The following is a 17,887-nucleotide window of genomic DNA, read 5'->3' as shown; positions in this document are numbered from 1 at the left end:
CCTCCCCCATTGCAACTTGAGACCATTACTCCTCGTTCTGTCATCTGCTACCATTGAGAACAGTCTAGAGCCATCCTCTTTGAAACCCCCTTTCAGGTAGTTGAAAGCAGCTATCAAATCCCCCCTCATTCTTCTCTTCTGCAGACTAAGTCCCAGTGTCACCAGTCAGATGATTGAAATGACACAGGTGACTTTTTCTTTTAAGACCTCCTGAACCTTCTTGATTAGCTAGAAAGAGATGGGAGTGATAAGTGTGAGAAAAGGAGGGGAAAATAAAAGGTCTGAAAGGGAACGTATAAATTCTATATATTCTTCACCTAAAGCTGACTGAAAAATAAAAACATGAATTTTATAGATAATTTTGAAGGTTTTTTCCTTTTTAAAAAGTTTGGAATAGAACCCTCCCCTCTTTTTTCAAATATTTACACTGAATTTGTCAATTATTTTTGGAAAATTTTACAAAAAACTTTTTCAAAATATTTATCATACTATATATTGATTGAAAATCGTGTTCAATAGCTGTAAAATTTTGTTGACCATTTTGTTAATACTCTAATATTTTAGATAAAAAATTAGAAAAAATGAAAAAAGTAATGAAACTTTTAATGAAAAATGAAACATTTCAGCAATTTTTACTTTTTTTGCACAAAAAAGATTTGGTAAAAGGTCATTTTTTTAAATGGCAAAGCTGTGTATTTAAAAATTTTGAGCAGTTCTACCTTCACCAATCAGGTGGCTAAAATGGCTTAGAGACAACCTTGATTTTTTTGTGATGATTTCATTTAAAAGCCTTAGCCACATAGACTAGCAAATTGATATAAAAAAAGCATTTTAAATGTATCATAGGTTATTTTCTATTTGCATAATTAAGGATAAATGTTATAATAAAAATTGTTTGAATACAACAGAGTACAACATTACAACGGCAGAGATAATATAGAATAACGTTTACTGTCATGAATGATCTAGTTAAGGTTGAGATGAAGGGTCTATTCTAATCTCCCATTTTCAGTTGCTCATAACTTTTTGAGGCTTCCCCTGTTTGCTTTCAGGTCTATGCAACCAACAGAGTAGCATGTCTTGAAAGCGTGTGTTGGAAAAATAAGCAAGCTATAATGCTGCTGTAGGTACTGTTAAAGAGGGCATGGTCTGTTGACTAAAGATTATGTTTAGTCCCCCAGCTGGCTAGTGCACATTGAATGGAATTGTCCTAAGCAGAAGGCCAACACAACTCCTATGCATCACTTATACCCTATTTTGAAGAGGGCAAAATTTCACCCATGTTGTAGTCAATAGAGCAGATTAGCTTGGCATTCAACTTCTCCTTCTTAGGCTCAGAAAACCATCTCACTCAAGGAATCAGTTCCCTGTCCTATCCCAGGACATATAAGAGTGCTTAAGTGACACAAACATGTTTTTATTACTGTTAACCTCTATAAGCACTGTAGAACCATTAAAGCTAAGGGAGAAAGAGATGGAGTCTCAGTCCAGCTTGACTTTCAGATCCTAGCCTGAATTTTCAGCCTTGAAAGCTAGAATATAAAATCTTTTTTTACCTGTAAATTGGGCAAATTGGATAAAGAAACCATTATATCATGTTTTGGGCCCATGTTTAAGATACGAGAACCTTGCTTTAAGACCCCTTAGTGCTACAAGCAAAGCCATGGGACTCATCATGATTAATCATGGACAACATTAACTTTATCAGCCAACAATCTTGCAATGAACAGCAAAATAAACAGAACTGAGATCCTGTCATCTTGTGCCCTGCATCCTAAACAAAGCCACTGGGTTTGATAATGTAAATGTCTCTGTTTCCTTCAAGTTGAATAACTTATTGTACAATAAAAAGAATGAGGAGTACTTGTGGTACATTAGAGACTAACACATTTATTTGGGTATAAGCTTTTGTGGGCTAAAATCCACTTCATCAGATGCATGCAATGGAAAATACAGTAGGAAGATATATATACACACAGAGAACTTGAAAAAATGGGTGTTGCCGTACCAACTCTAACGAGACTAATCAATTAAGGTGGGATGTTATCAGCAGGAGGAAAAAAACTTTTGTAGTGATAATCAGGATGGCCTATTTCAAACATTTGACAAGAAGGTGTGAGTAACAGTAGGGGAAAAATTAGCTTTTAGTTTGTGTAATGACTCATCCACTCCCAGTCTTTATTCAAGCCTAATTTAATGGTGTCCAGTTTGCAAATTAATTCCAGTTCTGCAGTTTCTAATTGGAGTCTGTTTTTGAAGGGTTTTTTTTATTGAAGAATTGTGACTTTTAGGTCTGTAATTGAGTGTCCAGGGAGGTTGAAGTGTTCTCTGACTGGTTTTTGAATGTTATAATTCTTGACTCTGATTTGTGTCCATTTATTCTTTTGCACAGAGACTGTCCAGTTTGGCTAATGTACATGGCAGAGAGGCATTGCTGGCACATATTACATTGGTAGATGTGCAGGTGAACGAGCCCTTGATGATATGGCTGATGTGATTAGATCCTATGATGGTGTCCCTTGAATAGATATGTGGACAGAGTTGGCAATGGGCTTTGTTGCAAGGATAGATTCTTGGATTAGTGTTTTTGTTGTGTGGTGAGTGGTTGCTGGTGAGTATTTGCTTCAGGTTGGGAGGCTGTCTGTAAGTGAAGACTGGCCTGTCTCCCAAAATCTGTGAGAGTGAGGGATCATCCTTCAGGATAGGTTGTAGATCCTTAATGATGAGCTGGAGAGGTTTTAGTTGGGGGCTGAAGGTGGTGGTTAGTGTACAGTGTATCAATTATGTATGCAAAATAAATGTTGTTGGTAAAAATGAAAGCAAAGTCAGATTTGTTTATCCTATATGAAAATATTAGCTTAAATGGAGCCTAAGAAACGGGATGGACTACTTTCTAATAACCTGAACTATATTTTGAAACTTCTTTATTTCTTTTGACAGCAATTCCTTTTTGAAAAGGTTTGTGGTTTTGAAGATGATTGAATTTACGTTATACCCTTTTCTCTTTTATAAACTATTAGCTTCACCTTGGGACTTGACTATAATCAAGAAGGGGGGAAAAGAGCATCAAAGCAAAATGGAAAATGAGAAATAGTAAATCTCACTCTCTTTTCAGGCTGAGTCACATTGTGAAGGTGCTATTTTATGGGGGTGGGAAGAAACAGATGAAGTCAACACAAATCTGTTTTTCATTTGAGCAAGATATGAAAAAATGTGTGAAACAAAGAAAAAATAATGCATTATTTTCTCCCTTGCAACGCGTAATGCACAGAAACACAGTTCCAACCATCAGCTTCAAAATAGAATGTAATTGAATCTCATTAATGTTAGACCAGGCAAAAAGAAAACAATGACGAAGAGAAAGGAGAAATTTGTTTCTAACTTGAAATACAAAACAGTATTGTACTTTGCTATATTCAATCACATGAAATCACATGGAAGGATATAGGGAAGACCAGTATTAATGTGGGAAGGAGGAGAAGTTGCATGTGGAGAAGGATATGGTTGCATGTAAGACAAACATAGTAGATCTGAATTCTGTTTTAAGCCTCAAGTATTTTTGCCTTTGGTGTTCTTTTCCATTCTACACTGTGGTCTGCAGATAGCACTGAGCTGTCTGAAAAGGATAAGAAAGCATGCAAGCCAGCCTGAAGGAAATTTATTGGACTGAATCCTCAGGTGTGCTGGAACCACCGTGTAGAGCAGCCTAAAATTCACCTTGTTCAGGATCAGATAACAAAGGCTTAAAATCGTGATAACTGTGAGAACTCTAATTCTGGTAAGAGCTAAAGAGATGTCAGCAATGATGTTTTTTTAAAAGTTTTGAAAATTTTCTCCAGTGTAGACAGGAGGTTCATTTATTGCTACTTGTTATGACACCTGAAGAAAAACCACAAAATTCTCTATGGGTCTGGCTGTTCTACAAGCACATGGGATAAAGAGAAGAAACCTCCTCCAATACTCTACTTGTTCTGTTGTGTAAGACTGCCAGGATCACAGCTGCAGGCATGGCTAGGAGTGCAGGGGCTGCACACCTGATACTCCTCCCATACACAAGGCTCCCTCTTATCACTCATAGGACAGCAAAGCAAGCTGGAAACATGAGTGAATAGGCTACAGACCAAAAATATGTGGAGTAAATTAGTCTCTTCACTCCTTCACCACAAGAGGGGAGTCCAGTAAGGAATACTCTCTCATGCAAAAATTCCTTTCCAGCGACCCTCTTGGAGTGGTTTAGCTACATGCTACCTAAGCATTCTATCTAGCCCTAGAAATATGGGGCCAGATTCTCAGCTGACATAAACTGGCAAAGTTCTACTGAAGTCCATGGAGCAATGGTGATTTACACCAGTCTAGGAGCTGATCTATATAATTAGCTCTCATTTCTGACCAAGTTCAATAGAATACTTTTTTGTAAAACTTGCTTATTTTGCTAAAATATCTGATGGATATGTAGTCAAGTGCACCCAGAATTTATGGATTACAAGATGGATTTAACAAGCATCACTGGTTGCTGTGTTTAGGCTGGGATTCTCAAAGGAGTCTAAGGGCTTGTTTATATGGAAAAAAGTAGGAAAGTTAAGACAAATCAACTAAATGTGTGAAGTTAACGTGCAGAAGATAAAGCAAACTAAAGCCACTTTACCTGTGACTGGGAGCATCCACAAAGGGGTTTAATGCACTTTATCTTTATATCTTTAATTAATTCATTTTCACTTTCCTGGGTGTCCCATGTGTAGACAGCTCCTTTGTTTCCTTTCAAAACCCAACCTTAAATTTGGGTGTTCAGGTTTGTTTTCTGAAAACATCTTGCAGACTCCAGCTTTATATGGGATTAGATATTTTTAAAGAAACATTTTAAAAAAAGACATTTGATTTCTGGCATATATCTTATATTTATTCACTTAGTTTGGTGAGAAAACCCTGCATTCTTCCTTTCAGGATCCTAGAGTGCAGAACTTTCAAAGAGCTGGGGTGAAGGAATCATAGAATCACAGAAATGTAGGGACCTCAAGAAGCCATCAAGTCCACCCACCCTTTCCTGAGGCAGGACCAAATAAATCTATACCATCCCTGGCAGGTGTTTGTCCAATCAGTACTTTAAAAACCTTCAATGGTGAAGATTCCACAATGTCCCATGGAAGCCTATTCCAGAGCCTAACCACTCTTATAGTTAGAAAGTTTTTCCTAATATCTAACATAAATCTTCCTTGCTGCAGGTTAAGCCCATTACTTGTTGTCCTACCTTCAGTGGACAATTGATCATAGTCCTATTAATAACAGCCTTTAACATAACATAAGAACGGACACACTGGTGCAGACCAATGGTCAGTCCAGATCAGTATCCTGTCCACTGACAGTGGCCAGTGCCAGATGCCTTAAAGAGAATGAATAGAACAGGGCAATTATCAAGTGATAGATCCTGTCATCTAGTCCCAGCATCTGGCAGTCAGAGGCTTAGGGACACTCAGAGTATGGGGTTGCATTCCTGACTATCTTGGCTAGTAGACATTGATGGACCTATCCTACATGAAATTGTCTAATTCTCTTTTTTGAACCAAGTTATCATTTTGGCCTTTACAACATCCCCTGGTAACAAGTTCCACAGGTTGCCTCTGTGTTGCGTAAAGGAAGTACTTCCTTTTGTTTGTTTTAAACGTGCTGCCTATTCATTTCTTTGGGTGGCCCCTGGTTCTTGTGTTATGTGAAGGGGTAAATAACACTTCCCTGTTCATTTTCTCCACACCCGTCATGATTCTATAGACCTCGATCAGATCCCCCCTTAGTCGTCTCTCTTCCAAGCTGAACAGTCCCAATCTTCTTAACCTCTCCTCCTATGAAACCTGTTCTGTACCCTTAATCATTTTTGTTGCCCTTCTCTATACCTTTTCCAATTCTAATGTATCTTTTTTGAAATGGGGCAACCAGAACTGCACACAATATTCAAGGTACAGGTGAACTATGGATTTATATTGTAGCATTATGATATTTACTGTCTTATCTATCCCTTTCCTAATGGTTCCTAACATTCTAGCTTTTTTAACTGCCACTGCATGTTGAGAGGATATTTTCAGAGAACTGTCCACAATGACTCCAAGATCTTTCTTGAGTGGTAAAAGCTAATTTAGACCTCCATAATTTTTTATGTAGACTTGGGAATATGTTTTCCAATGTGCATTGTTTTGTATTTATCAACATTGAACTCCATCTGCCATTTTGTTGCACAGTCAGTTTAGTAAAATCCCATTGTAACTCTTCATAGTCTGCTTTGGATTTAACTGTTTTAAGTAATTTGACATCATCTGCAAATTTTGCCACCTCACTGTTTACCCCTTTTTTCCCAGATCATTTATGATTATGTTGAACAGAACTGATCCCCGTAAAGAGCACTGGGGCACACTGCTATTTATCTGTCTCCATTCTGAAAACTGACCAATTATTTCTTTGTTTTCTGTTTTTAGCCATCCATAAGAGGACCCTCCCTATTATCCCACAATTGCAGACTTTGCTTATGAGTCTTTTGGTAAAGGATCTTGTAAAAGGCTTTCTGAAATTCCAAGTATGCTACATCCACTGGATCACCCTTGTCCACATGTTTGTTGACCCTCTCAAATAATTCTAATAGATTTTTGAGGCATGATTTCCCTTTACAAAAGTTTCCACTAGAAATTGTGCTCATCTATGTGTCTGATAAGTCTGTTCTTCACTACTGTTTCAACCAATTTGTCAGGTACTGAAGTTTAGGCTTACTGGCCTGAAATTGCCAGGATCATCTCTGGAGCCTTTTAAAGAAATTGGTGAGACATTAATTAAAAAAATGTAAAAAGTTCAACTTGAAACACATTTTTCTGAATAACTCAGTGTTTCAATTGACCCAAACCAAGCATTTGGAGTTTTCAATATGTGATTTTTTTGAGATGATGATGTTTCATCCCAATTCAAATCAGGAGAAAACATTGAACTCTCAAATATTTGAGGGAAGGGAATCCATTTCCCACTCAGCTCTACTTTCAATCATGAGGATCAGAATTTATGTATGAAGTATGCTATTGTACAGCAGGGACTATGGAACCAGATTAGTCTCTGTACACCAGTGTAAGGATAGTGATGTATTTACATTGGTGAAAATGTGTTTGGTCAACAGAACTGTCACTGGATTGTAGATTTCTAAAATAAGTTATATTTGTTCAGTATCTGGTGACCATTAAGCAGACACAATCCAGTCACCATTCAACATGTGTAGATGATATTTAGAAATGTATAAGTCAGGTTAATTTTAGCCACCAATATTCAATTCAGTTACTATCAAATAAGATGGGAAGAAAACAACTATTTAAAGTCCTCAACCAGTTTATCATGGGAAAATAAAAAGAAAACTGATCTCTTGATCTTGGATTAGTGTGGTGGGAATGGACCAGAGGAACTGAAAGTGATGAGAGAAGAAATATTGTTGGCTATATTTTTAACAGCATACGTTTATGGTAAACCTGATAGAACCAGAAATGGTTCAGACAGCTGCTGTGAACATTTCCCTAGATGGTTGTTGCCTGCTTGCTGAATCCTGACCTGTAGCACCCTCCCTATTCTAGTGCTGGATCTCCCCAAGCACATAGAAAACCCAGTTGTATTGAATGGGTGTGATGGTTTTGTGACAAGTGCCCCCTGGGGACTAGGCTAAGATTTGTAGTCTTTTATTTGTGGTATCAGATGAGTTGTAAGGGGGGATGCCTCTAGAAGATGTTTTCTTAAAATTGTTTTTCTGGAAGTCTGAAGGAAATATATTCGTGATTCACAAATAAAGATATACTAGCATGTGGTTTATTAACTTTAACTCACGCAGCGAATATACCTAAGTTGCTGCATATACTGTACCTAAAGTAGATAACATTCAAGACAGAACACAATTTGGTATTGCATAATAAAATAAGTTAATCCGGTGGAAAACATGCCAAAGATCATTAGCAAGGGCTATGTTATGACAATCCAAGTGACTGGATATTGGAATGCATAGTATATATTATAAATCTATCTAAAGCAGTGACTCTCAATCTTTCTAGACTACTGTGCCCCTTTCAGGAGTCTGAGTTGTCTTGCATACCCCCAAGCTTCACCTCACTAAAAAACTACATGCTTACAGGTTTCAGAGTAGCAGCCGTGTTAGTCTGTATTCACAAAAAGAAAAGGAGTTTTTGTGGCACCTTAGAGACTAACACATTTATTTGAGCATAAGCTTTTGTGAGCTACAGCTCACTTCATTGGACGCATTCAGTGGGGAGATTTATATACATAGAGAACATGAAACAACGGGTGTTACCATACACACTGTAATGAGAGTGATCAGGTAAGGTGAGCTATTACCAGCAGGAGAGAGAGGGGGCGGGGGGAAAGCTTTTGTAGTGATAATCAAGGTGGGCCATTTCCAGCAGTTGACAAGAACATCTGAGGAACAGTGGGTTACAAAATCAGACAGAAGAATACAAAAGTGACACAGCACACTATTACTGAAAAATTGCTTACTTTCTCATTTTTACCACATAATTATAAAATAAATCATTTGGAATATAAATATTGTACTTACATTTCAGTGTATAGTATATAGAGCAGTATAAACAAGTCATTGTCTGTATGAAATTTTACTTTGTACTCATTTTGCTAGTGCTTTTTATGTAGCTGTAGTAAAACTAGACAAATATCTAAATGAGTTGATGTACATCCTGGAAGAACTCAGCGTACTCCCATGTACCCTTGGTTGAGAAACACTGATCTAAAGCACAGAAAGAAAAACAAGTATTTTAATCTTATAAGTAATCTAGTTCATAATTAATATTAAGCTGGTCACGTTTTGTCAATTTCTTGACAAAAATTCATTTTCCGCAAAATTGAAATTTTACACCAGGAAAACAAAAATGAAACATTTCGGGGGAGGGGGGAGGCTTGGTTTGACCTGAAATCAAAATATTTCAATTTGTTGAACAGACCGAAAACTTTGTTTTATAAAGCAATGCTGTTTCCTCTCTGATTCTGCCTTGTCATCCTGGGAGTCACATGATTAAGCACATCATGGGAGACATAGACTAGCCAGGAGTCCCAGCCCATAAGGAAGAATGCGGGTATGAGATACCCAAACTACAACTCTTCTAAGTAATGAAGACCCACAGGGAAATGCAGTTTAATGCTGAACTGCCTCAAATCGAAAGATTTCAGGTGAATACAACAAACCAAAATGGACCATTTTGATGTGGGAATATCAATTTTTTTTTGATAGAAAATGCTGAAACCGTGTTTTGCCAATTCCAAGTAGAATTTTTTCCCCCAGAACATTTCAGAACTGATTTGGGATGAAAAAAAAAAGATGAAATGATGGAATTTCCTGTGGGATGGAAACTCTGGTTTTTGCTCAGCTCTAATGAAATGTAATCTAATAGGCATCTCACCCCAGCCTCCAGAAAGCTACAGTGGCAGGTTTAATCTAAATACACAGTGATTGGGCTTGAGGGCCATCCAAATCAATCAGAGATTGTGTCATCACTTGTCCTGCAGTCCTGGGTGCCTTGCAATGTTTTGCTACCGTAGCTCCCGGCCTAGAATGCTCATAGTCAGCAACCAGCAAGCAGGTCATACCTTAAGTGTCTGTGTGCTATACAGTCAGCCCAGGTTCAGCAACTCTGACCCCAGCAGCCTGTCTACTACTCACACCGCCACACTCAGACTTCCAGCAGCCTTGGTTACAGCCAGCAAGGTGACCCAAAACATTCCCAGTCCAGAATTTTCCCAAAACCATGTATTCTGCAATGTCTAGCCCTCTCCTGGACAGTTCAGAGAAATAATGAAGTTTCTTTGTAGCTCTAAAGACTGAAAAGCACACCCCAGCGCATAAACTTAACTGCAGCAAATACACCCTTTTAGACACTGCACAACCAATTTAAACTGAGTTGGTTTATAGTAAAAATAAAACAAATTTATTAACAATAGGGCACAGGTTAAGTGATCCCAAGTAAAAGGAATAAAATCAGAAAGGGACACAAGCAAATAAAAGTAAAAACATGAATCTCAAAGTCTAAAACTTAATCTACCAAGTACAGGCTTTGTTCAAGATGGTTTCTCTCGCCAGTCATTCTTCTTCCCAGGCTCCTCTCTCCCTCTGGCTGGACCTTCCACAGACACACAAGAAGCTGGCTTCCCTTGTCTTCCTACATGAAAGATCTTTGTCTAAGCAGGTTTCTCACCTACATTCATTTCCCAGAGACTTCAAATCTCCTCCCGCCCCCCACATTGAAAGACTGATCTTTTTCAGCTTGCAAGAGCACTATTCCCATGTATCAGTCTAGTGATGGATGCCAAAAAATGCTTCTGTCCTTGGTTATATTCTAAAGTTCAATGACCTTGCATGAAGAAGCAGGATGACCTCCTGCTGTTCTTCCCTTCCTGTGGGCTTTCCAATCCCCTGCTGATTTCTTTGTAAATGGTGCTTCCATCATTTTTGGTCACACCTTGCATAATTTCATTGGAGATAGACAGACAGCTGCCTTCTCTCCTGTCTGAGAGGCATCCTGTTTTTCCCTGTTTGGTTAGAGACTTTAAAGCATAATATCATTAAGTAGCCACATTCCCTCATATTGTATTAAGCTATACATTTCACAATGACATTCATCACAAGTGTGCTATTAGTTTTCAGAAAAGACCTCACTCTACATACTTTTATAATATAGTAATATTGTATACAAACAATTTTTTCAATTGTTTATCAGCTGAGGTTCAGACACCCTGTCTTTATAGGCCAGTAAACCTACACAATGTATTCTTTGAAAAGTAAAAGCAAGGCCTAGCTTCTCTCTCCTGCTGAGTGTAGATGCCATGCTGTCTCCTCCCCTACTTGTTTGCTTGAAAGCTTTGCTTACCTGATATGTAAAAATTTAAAAATTACCTTCATTGTCTCTTCCTGATGACCAGAAGCAAGTACTTTCCTTCATCTAGGGCAGACCTGTTTACCAACTCCCCCTTACATGCCTGGTTTAAACACACTTTAGTAATAATTGCAGCATATATCCATAACTCTTAACACATACATAAATCATGCAAGAATCACTGATCAGTGAGTTATTCATTTTCATATGATACCTCAAGGCAGATTTTGCACAAAGATTATTACAATACGGTGTAGGGTATGAAAAATGTGATGCTTAGGATCACAGTGTATTAGGAGGTTTCAAAGTAGCAGCCGTGTTAGTCTGTATTCGCAAAAAGTAAAGGGGTACTTGTGGCACCTTAGAGACTAACACATTTATTAGAGCATAAGCTTTCGTGAGCTACAGCTCACTTCATTGGATGCATTTGGTGGAAAAAACAGAGGGGAGATTGATATACACACACAGAGAACATGAAACAATGGGTTTATCATACACAGTGTAAGGGGAGTGATCACTTAAGATAAGCCATCACCAGCAGCGGGGGGGGGGGAAAGGAGGAAACCTTTCATGGTGACAAGCAAGGTAGGCTATTTCCAGCAGTTAACAAGAATATCTGAGGAACAGTGGGGGTGGGGTGGGGGGCAGAAATGACATGGGGAAATAGTTTTACTTTTTGTAATGACTCATCCATTCCCAGTCTCTATTCAAGCCTAAGTTAATTGTAGCCAGTTTGCAAATTAATTCCAATTAATGCCAACTCTGTCCACATATCTATTCAGGGGACACCATCATAGGGCCTAATCACATCAGCCACATTATCAGAGGCTCGTTCACCTGCGCATCTACCAATGTGATATATGCCATCATGTGCCAGCAATGCCCCTCTGCCATGTACATTGGTCAAACTGGACAGTCTCTACGTAAAAGAATGAATGGACACAAATCAGACATCAAGAATTATAACATTCAAAAACCAGTTGGAGAACACTTCAATCTCTCTGGTCACTCGATTACAGACCTAAGAGTGGCTATCCTTCAACAAAAAAGCTTTAAAAACAGACTCCAACGAGAGACTGCTGAATTGGAATTAATTTGCAAACTGGACACAATTAACTTAGGCTTGAATAGAGACTGGGAATGGATGAGTCATTACACAAAGTAAAACTATTTCCCCATGTTATTTCTCCCCCCCCCCACCCCACCCCCCACTGTTCCTCAGATATTCTTGTTAACTGCTGGAAATAGCCTACCTTGCTTGTCACCATGAAAGGTTTTCCTCCTTTCCTCCACCTGCTGCTGGTGATGGCTTATCTTAAGTGATCACTCTCCTTACAGTGTGTATGATAAACCCATTGTTTCATGTTCTCTGTGTATGTATATCAATCTCCCCTCTGTTTTTTCCACCAAATGCATCCGATGAAGTGAGCTATAGCTCACGAAAGCTTATGCTCTAATAAATTTGTTAGTCTCTAAGGTGCCACAAGTACTCCTTTTCTTTTTAGTGTATGAGGAGGTAGAGAATCATAGCAACTCTCTGTGACTATAGAGGCAGGGGCAGGTTGCTTCCTTGTATGCTTTGTAGAAACAAGTGATTGAAATATAGCTAAATAATGTAGACTATGAAGCCATTAGACAGTGTTCCCAAAAGTCCATGTCACAACACTGTATCTAAAATAATTACCAGGAAACAGGCAAAGACATGCATGCACACAACTGCTGATTTATTTGCTTGATTAGCCATGATTGTGGTCAAGAAAAGAGCTCTGAGCATCCTAGTAGTCAAGGGAATTAGTAGACTGAGATGGACAAGTGTATATATGTTCACCCTTTACAAATAGCACTGCTTATAGATGGAATTGTGGCCTGATCCAAAGCCAATTAAATTCAATGGGGCCATTTCCATTGCATTTATTTGGTTTTGGATCAGGTCCTCAAAGACTATGATGATGATTTGCCTGCTAAAAGATAATGTGACATGAAACAGAGATCAGTAGATTCAGTTCATTTAATAAGAACATAATAACTGCCATCATGGGTCAGACCATTGTCCATCTTGCCCTCTGACACTGACTCATACCAGAGCTTCAACGGGAATGTACAGAGCAGGACAAGTATGGAGTGATGCACCCCTGTCTTCCACTCCCAGCTTCTGGTAGTCTGAGGTTTAGGGACAATGCATAGGGTTGCATTCCTAATCATCTTGGCTAAAGCCACTGATGGACCTATTCTCCATGAATTTATCCAGTTCTTTATTGAACCTTGTTATATTTTTGGCTATCACAACTTTTATATTTGGACCCATCAGAGAAGGAGACAGAGATAGAGGAGGTGACTGGATCACAGCTTTTGCTGTGGTGATTGTATTGTTCTGGCAGCAAAACAGAAACTGAAAAGAAAGTGAGGCTTTGCAACTGAGTGCAGAGTGACCAAACCATTTAAAAGCACAGGACATCCCATGGCAAAAACAAGTTAGTTCTGTATTGTGTAGAAAAGTACTTCTTGTTTGTGTTAAACTTGCTGCCTATTAATTTCATTGGCTGACCCCTGATTTTTGTATTGTGGGAAAGGTGAAATAATACTTGTCAATTCAATTTTTTTCCATACCATTCAAGAATTTATATACTTCTGTAACGTCCCCCATTAGCTGTCTTCTTTTTTAAGCTAATTTTTTAATTAGTCTCTCCTCATATAGAAGTTTTTCCATACCTGTGATTATCTGTGTGTCCTTCCCTGCACCTTTATGAATCCATTATATCCTTTTTGAGCTGGGGTGACCAGAACTGGACACAATAGTCAAGGTGTGGCACACCATGATTTTATACAGTGGTATTATGATATTTTTGTTTTATATTTGTATCTCTTCCCTAATTGTGTCTAACATATTAGCTTTTTTGACTGCTGCTGCACATTGAGAGGATGTATTCAGAGAACTATCCATGGTGACTCCAAGATTTCTTTCTTGGGTGGCAATAGCTAATTTAGAACTCATCATTTTATATAAATAGTTGGGATTATGTTTTCCAATGTGCACTACTTTGCACTTATCAACACTTACTGGGCAGCAAAAAGGCAGGTGAAATTCACTCAGTTTTGTGGGATTCCTTTGTAACTCTTCGCATTCTACTTTACAATCTTAAATAATTTTGTATCATCTGTGAACTTTGCCATTTCACTTTTCCCTCCCTTTTCCAGATAATTAACGAATACCTTGAACAGCATGGGTCCCAACAGATATACTTTGGGGGAACTGCTGTTCAGCTCTCTCTCTCTTTCTCTCTCTCCATTTTGAAAACTGACCATTTATTCCAGAGTTACCATGAGTTACCAATCCATGAGAGGATCTTTCCTCTGATCCCATGACTGCTTAGTTTGCTTCAGAGACTTTGTGAGGGACATTGTCAAAGGCTTTCTGAAAATCCAAGTCCACTATATTGACTGGATCACATTTATCCACAGGTTGTTAACTCCCTTGTAAGAACATAAGAATGGCCATACTCAGTCAGACCAGTTGTCCGTCTAGCACAGTATCCCATCTTCTGACAGTGGCCAACATCAGATGCTTCAAAGGGAATGAACCAAACAGAGCAATTATTGTGTGTTGCCATGTCATCAAGTCCCAGCCTCTAGCAATCAGAGCCTAAGGGACACCCAGAAAGCATTCTGATAAATTGGTGAAGCATCGCTTACCTTTACAAAAGCTATGCTGATTCTTCCCCAACATATTGTGTTTATCTATGTGTCTGATAATTCTGTTCCTTATTATAGTTTCTACCAATTTGCCTGGTACTGAAGTAGGCTCAGCAACCTGTAATTGCCAGGATCTCCTCTGGAGCCCTTTTAAAAAATCAGCATTACATTAGCTACCTTCCAGCTATAGAGGCTGATTTAAGCAATGGATTACATATTACAGTTAGTACTTCTACAATTTGATATGTGAGTTCCTTCTGAACTCTTGGGTGAATATCATCTGGTCCTGGTGACTTATTCTGTTTAGTTTATCAATTTGTTTTAAAATCTCTCATATTGACACATCAGTTTGAGATTCCACTTCCGATTTGTCATCCAAAAAGAATAGCTCTGATATAGGTAACTCCCCCACATCTTCTACAGTGAAGACTGATGCAGTGAAGAATTCATTTAGCTTCTTTGAAATGGCCTGGTCTTCCTTGAGTGTTCCTTTCAGTGTTCCTTGGTCCTCACACAGCTTTTTTTGACTGACTTCCTGCTTCTCATATACTTAAGATTTACTGTTAGTTTTTGCATCTTAAACAAGTTGCTTCTCAAATTCTGTCTTGGCTTGCCTTATTATATTTTTACATTTTACTTGCCAGAGTTTGTGCTCCTTCCTATTTTTCTCATTATGATTTTACTTCCAAATGTTAAAGGACTCCTTTTCACCTCTAATGACCTCCATTATTCTGCTGTTTGCCACGGTGGCATTTTTTTGATCCTTTTATTGTCTTTTCTGATTTGGGGTATTCATTTATTCTGAGCTTCTATTATGGTGTTTCTAAGTAGTGTCTGTGCTGAAAATATTTCACTCTTGACTGCTCTTTTTTAATTTCCATCTAATTAGCATCCTTCTGATATTATGTTTTTCCTCTTTACACGTAAGTGCCACTGTGGTGGTCTTTTTCATATTTTCCCTCCTACAAGGATGCTAAATTTAATTACATTATGGTTACTATTATTGAGCAGTTCAACTATAGTTACTTCTTGGAACAGATCCTGTGCTCCACTTAGGACTAATTTAAGCATTGCCTCTCCCCTGGTGGGTTCCAGGAATAGCTGCTCCAATAAGCAGTAATTTATGGTCTCTAGAAATTTTATCTCTGCATTACATCCTGAGGTAACATTTACCCACTCAATAGGAGGATAATTGAAATGCCCCATTATTATTGCATTTTCTGACTTTGTAGCCTCTCACCTCCCTTAGCATTTCATAATCACTGTCACCATTGTGGCCAGGTGTTCTGCAATATATTCCTATTACTATACTCTTACTGTTCAAGCATAGGGACTAATCATAGGAACTCTATGGTACAGTTTGATTCATTTAAGATTCTCACCTTATTTGGCTGTGCTTTTTAAACATATAATGCCACTGCCCCACCAGCATGACCTACTCTGTCATTCCTATATATTTTGTAACCTGGTGTTATGGTGTCCCATTGATTTTCATCATTCCACCAAGTTTCTGTGATACCTATACCAATAGCCTAATTTAATGCCAGGCACTCTAGTTTACCCATCTTAGTATTTCGACTTCTAGCATTTGTATATAACGCTTGTACATTTTGTCAATATTCAGTTGCTTGCCTTTATGTGTGATGTTTAAATGGGACTCTTTTACATCTGACTGTTCTTCACCAGCTCCTACCTTTACCAACTTTTTCCCATCCTCTATATCAGTGGTTCTCAAAGCTGGTCCGCTGCTTGTTCAGGGAAAGCCCCTGGCGGGCCAGACTGGTTTGTTTACCTGCTGTGTCCGCAGGTTTGGTCGATCACGGCTCCCACTGGCTGTGGCTCACTGCTCCAGGCCAATGGGGACTGCAGGAAGGGCAGCCAGCATGTCCCTTGGCCTGCGCCGCTTGCCGCAGCCCCCATTGGCCTGGAGTGGCAAACCGCAGCCAGTGGGAGCCGCGATCGGCCAAACCTGCGGACGTGTCAGGTAAACAAACCGGTCCGGCCCACCAGGGGCTTTCCCAGAACAAGCAGCGGACCAGCTTTGAGAACCACTGCTCTATATTATATTCCAGGATATAGAGTTCCCCTTTTAATAAATTCATCCCAAAGGGATGTCAACCTGAACCATGTGCTTGTTGGCTGTCCCCCAGCCCTTAGGTTAAAAAATCCTTTATAACTTTTTAAATTTTATGTGCCAGCAGTCTGGGTCCATTTTAGTTAAAGTACAGCAAATCCTTCTGGTGTAGCCTACTCCTTTTCCAAAATGTTCTCCAGTTCCTAATAAACCTACAAATGTCCTTTCTACACCATTATCTCATGCATGCATTGGAAACCCTGAAGTTCTGCCTGTCTAACTCACCCTGCTCATGGACCTGGAAGCATTTCAGAGAATGCTACCATGGTGGTCCTGGACTTTAATCTGTTACCTAGCAGCCTATATTTGGCCTCTAGCCCTCTCCCCTACCTTTCCCTATGTCAATGGTACCTACTTTTACCACTGGCTACTCCCCAGCACTACCTATAAGACTATCTAAATGTCTTGCGAGATCTGCTTCCTTCACACCCAGCAGAAAAATCACCATGAGGTGCTCCCAGACATCACAGAGCCAACTATCTATGTTTCTAATAATCAAATCCCCCAACTACTATTACCTGTGTCTTCCTAATAACTGGGGTCCCAGAGGGATATTCTCAGTGTGAGAGCATATCATGACATCAATAATGCTGCAATATCACTGATACATCTCACTGCTATAAAACTAGAGTCCTTACTAGCTTACTAGCTCTGAGGCACATAAACACTAACTTTTTATGACGTTTCACTCTTTCATTTGATGATAAATGTCATCTTTATAGGATATGGGTTTTTTGAGGGAAGATCAACCCTTTCTTATCTAGACTGTAAGCTCTTCATGGGAGGGAACGTCCTGTTATGCATTTGTACAGGACCTAGCACAACTTGGTTTTGATGTTGGTGGAGCTGTCTAAACACTATAATATAAATACTCCTACTAATAAAGTATATGTAGTATGGAATTTGGACAAGAAACTTACTTTTAGCAGTCTATCCTTCACACATCTTTTCAACAAAATCAGACTATGTACAAAGCATTCTACCTGATAAAATCTGAAGTGCCAACAAATAGCATGGGATGGTTCAAGCTATGTTTCATACCTGTGATTTATAAATTAATATCACATATTCCAGATTGCTTTCAAAATAACTAATAAACTCTCTACAGCTTTGAACTAATATTTATCTGATTTCAAATTTTGTATTTGTCAAAATGTTA

The sequence above is a fragment of the Dermochelys coriacea genome, chromosome 4 (genome assembly GCF_009764565.3).
Source record: "Dermochelys coriacea isolate rDerCor1 chromosome 4, rDerCor1.pri.v4, whole genome shotgun sequence".
Classification (NCBI taxonomy): Eukaryota; Metazoa; Chordata; order Testudines; family Dermochelyidae; genus Dermochelys; species Dermochelys coriacea.
Note: the sequence above shows the minus strand (reverse complement) of the source record.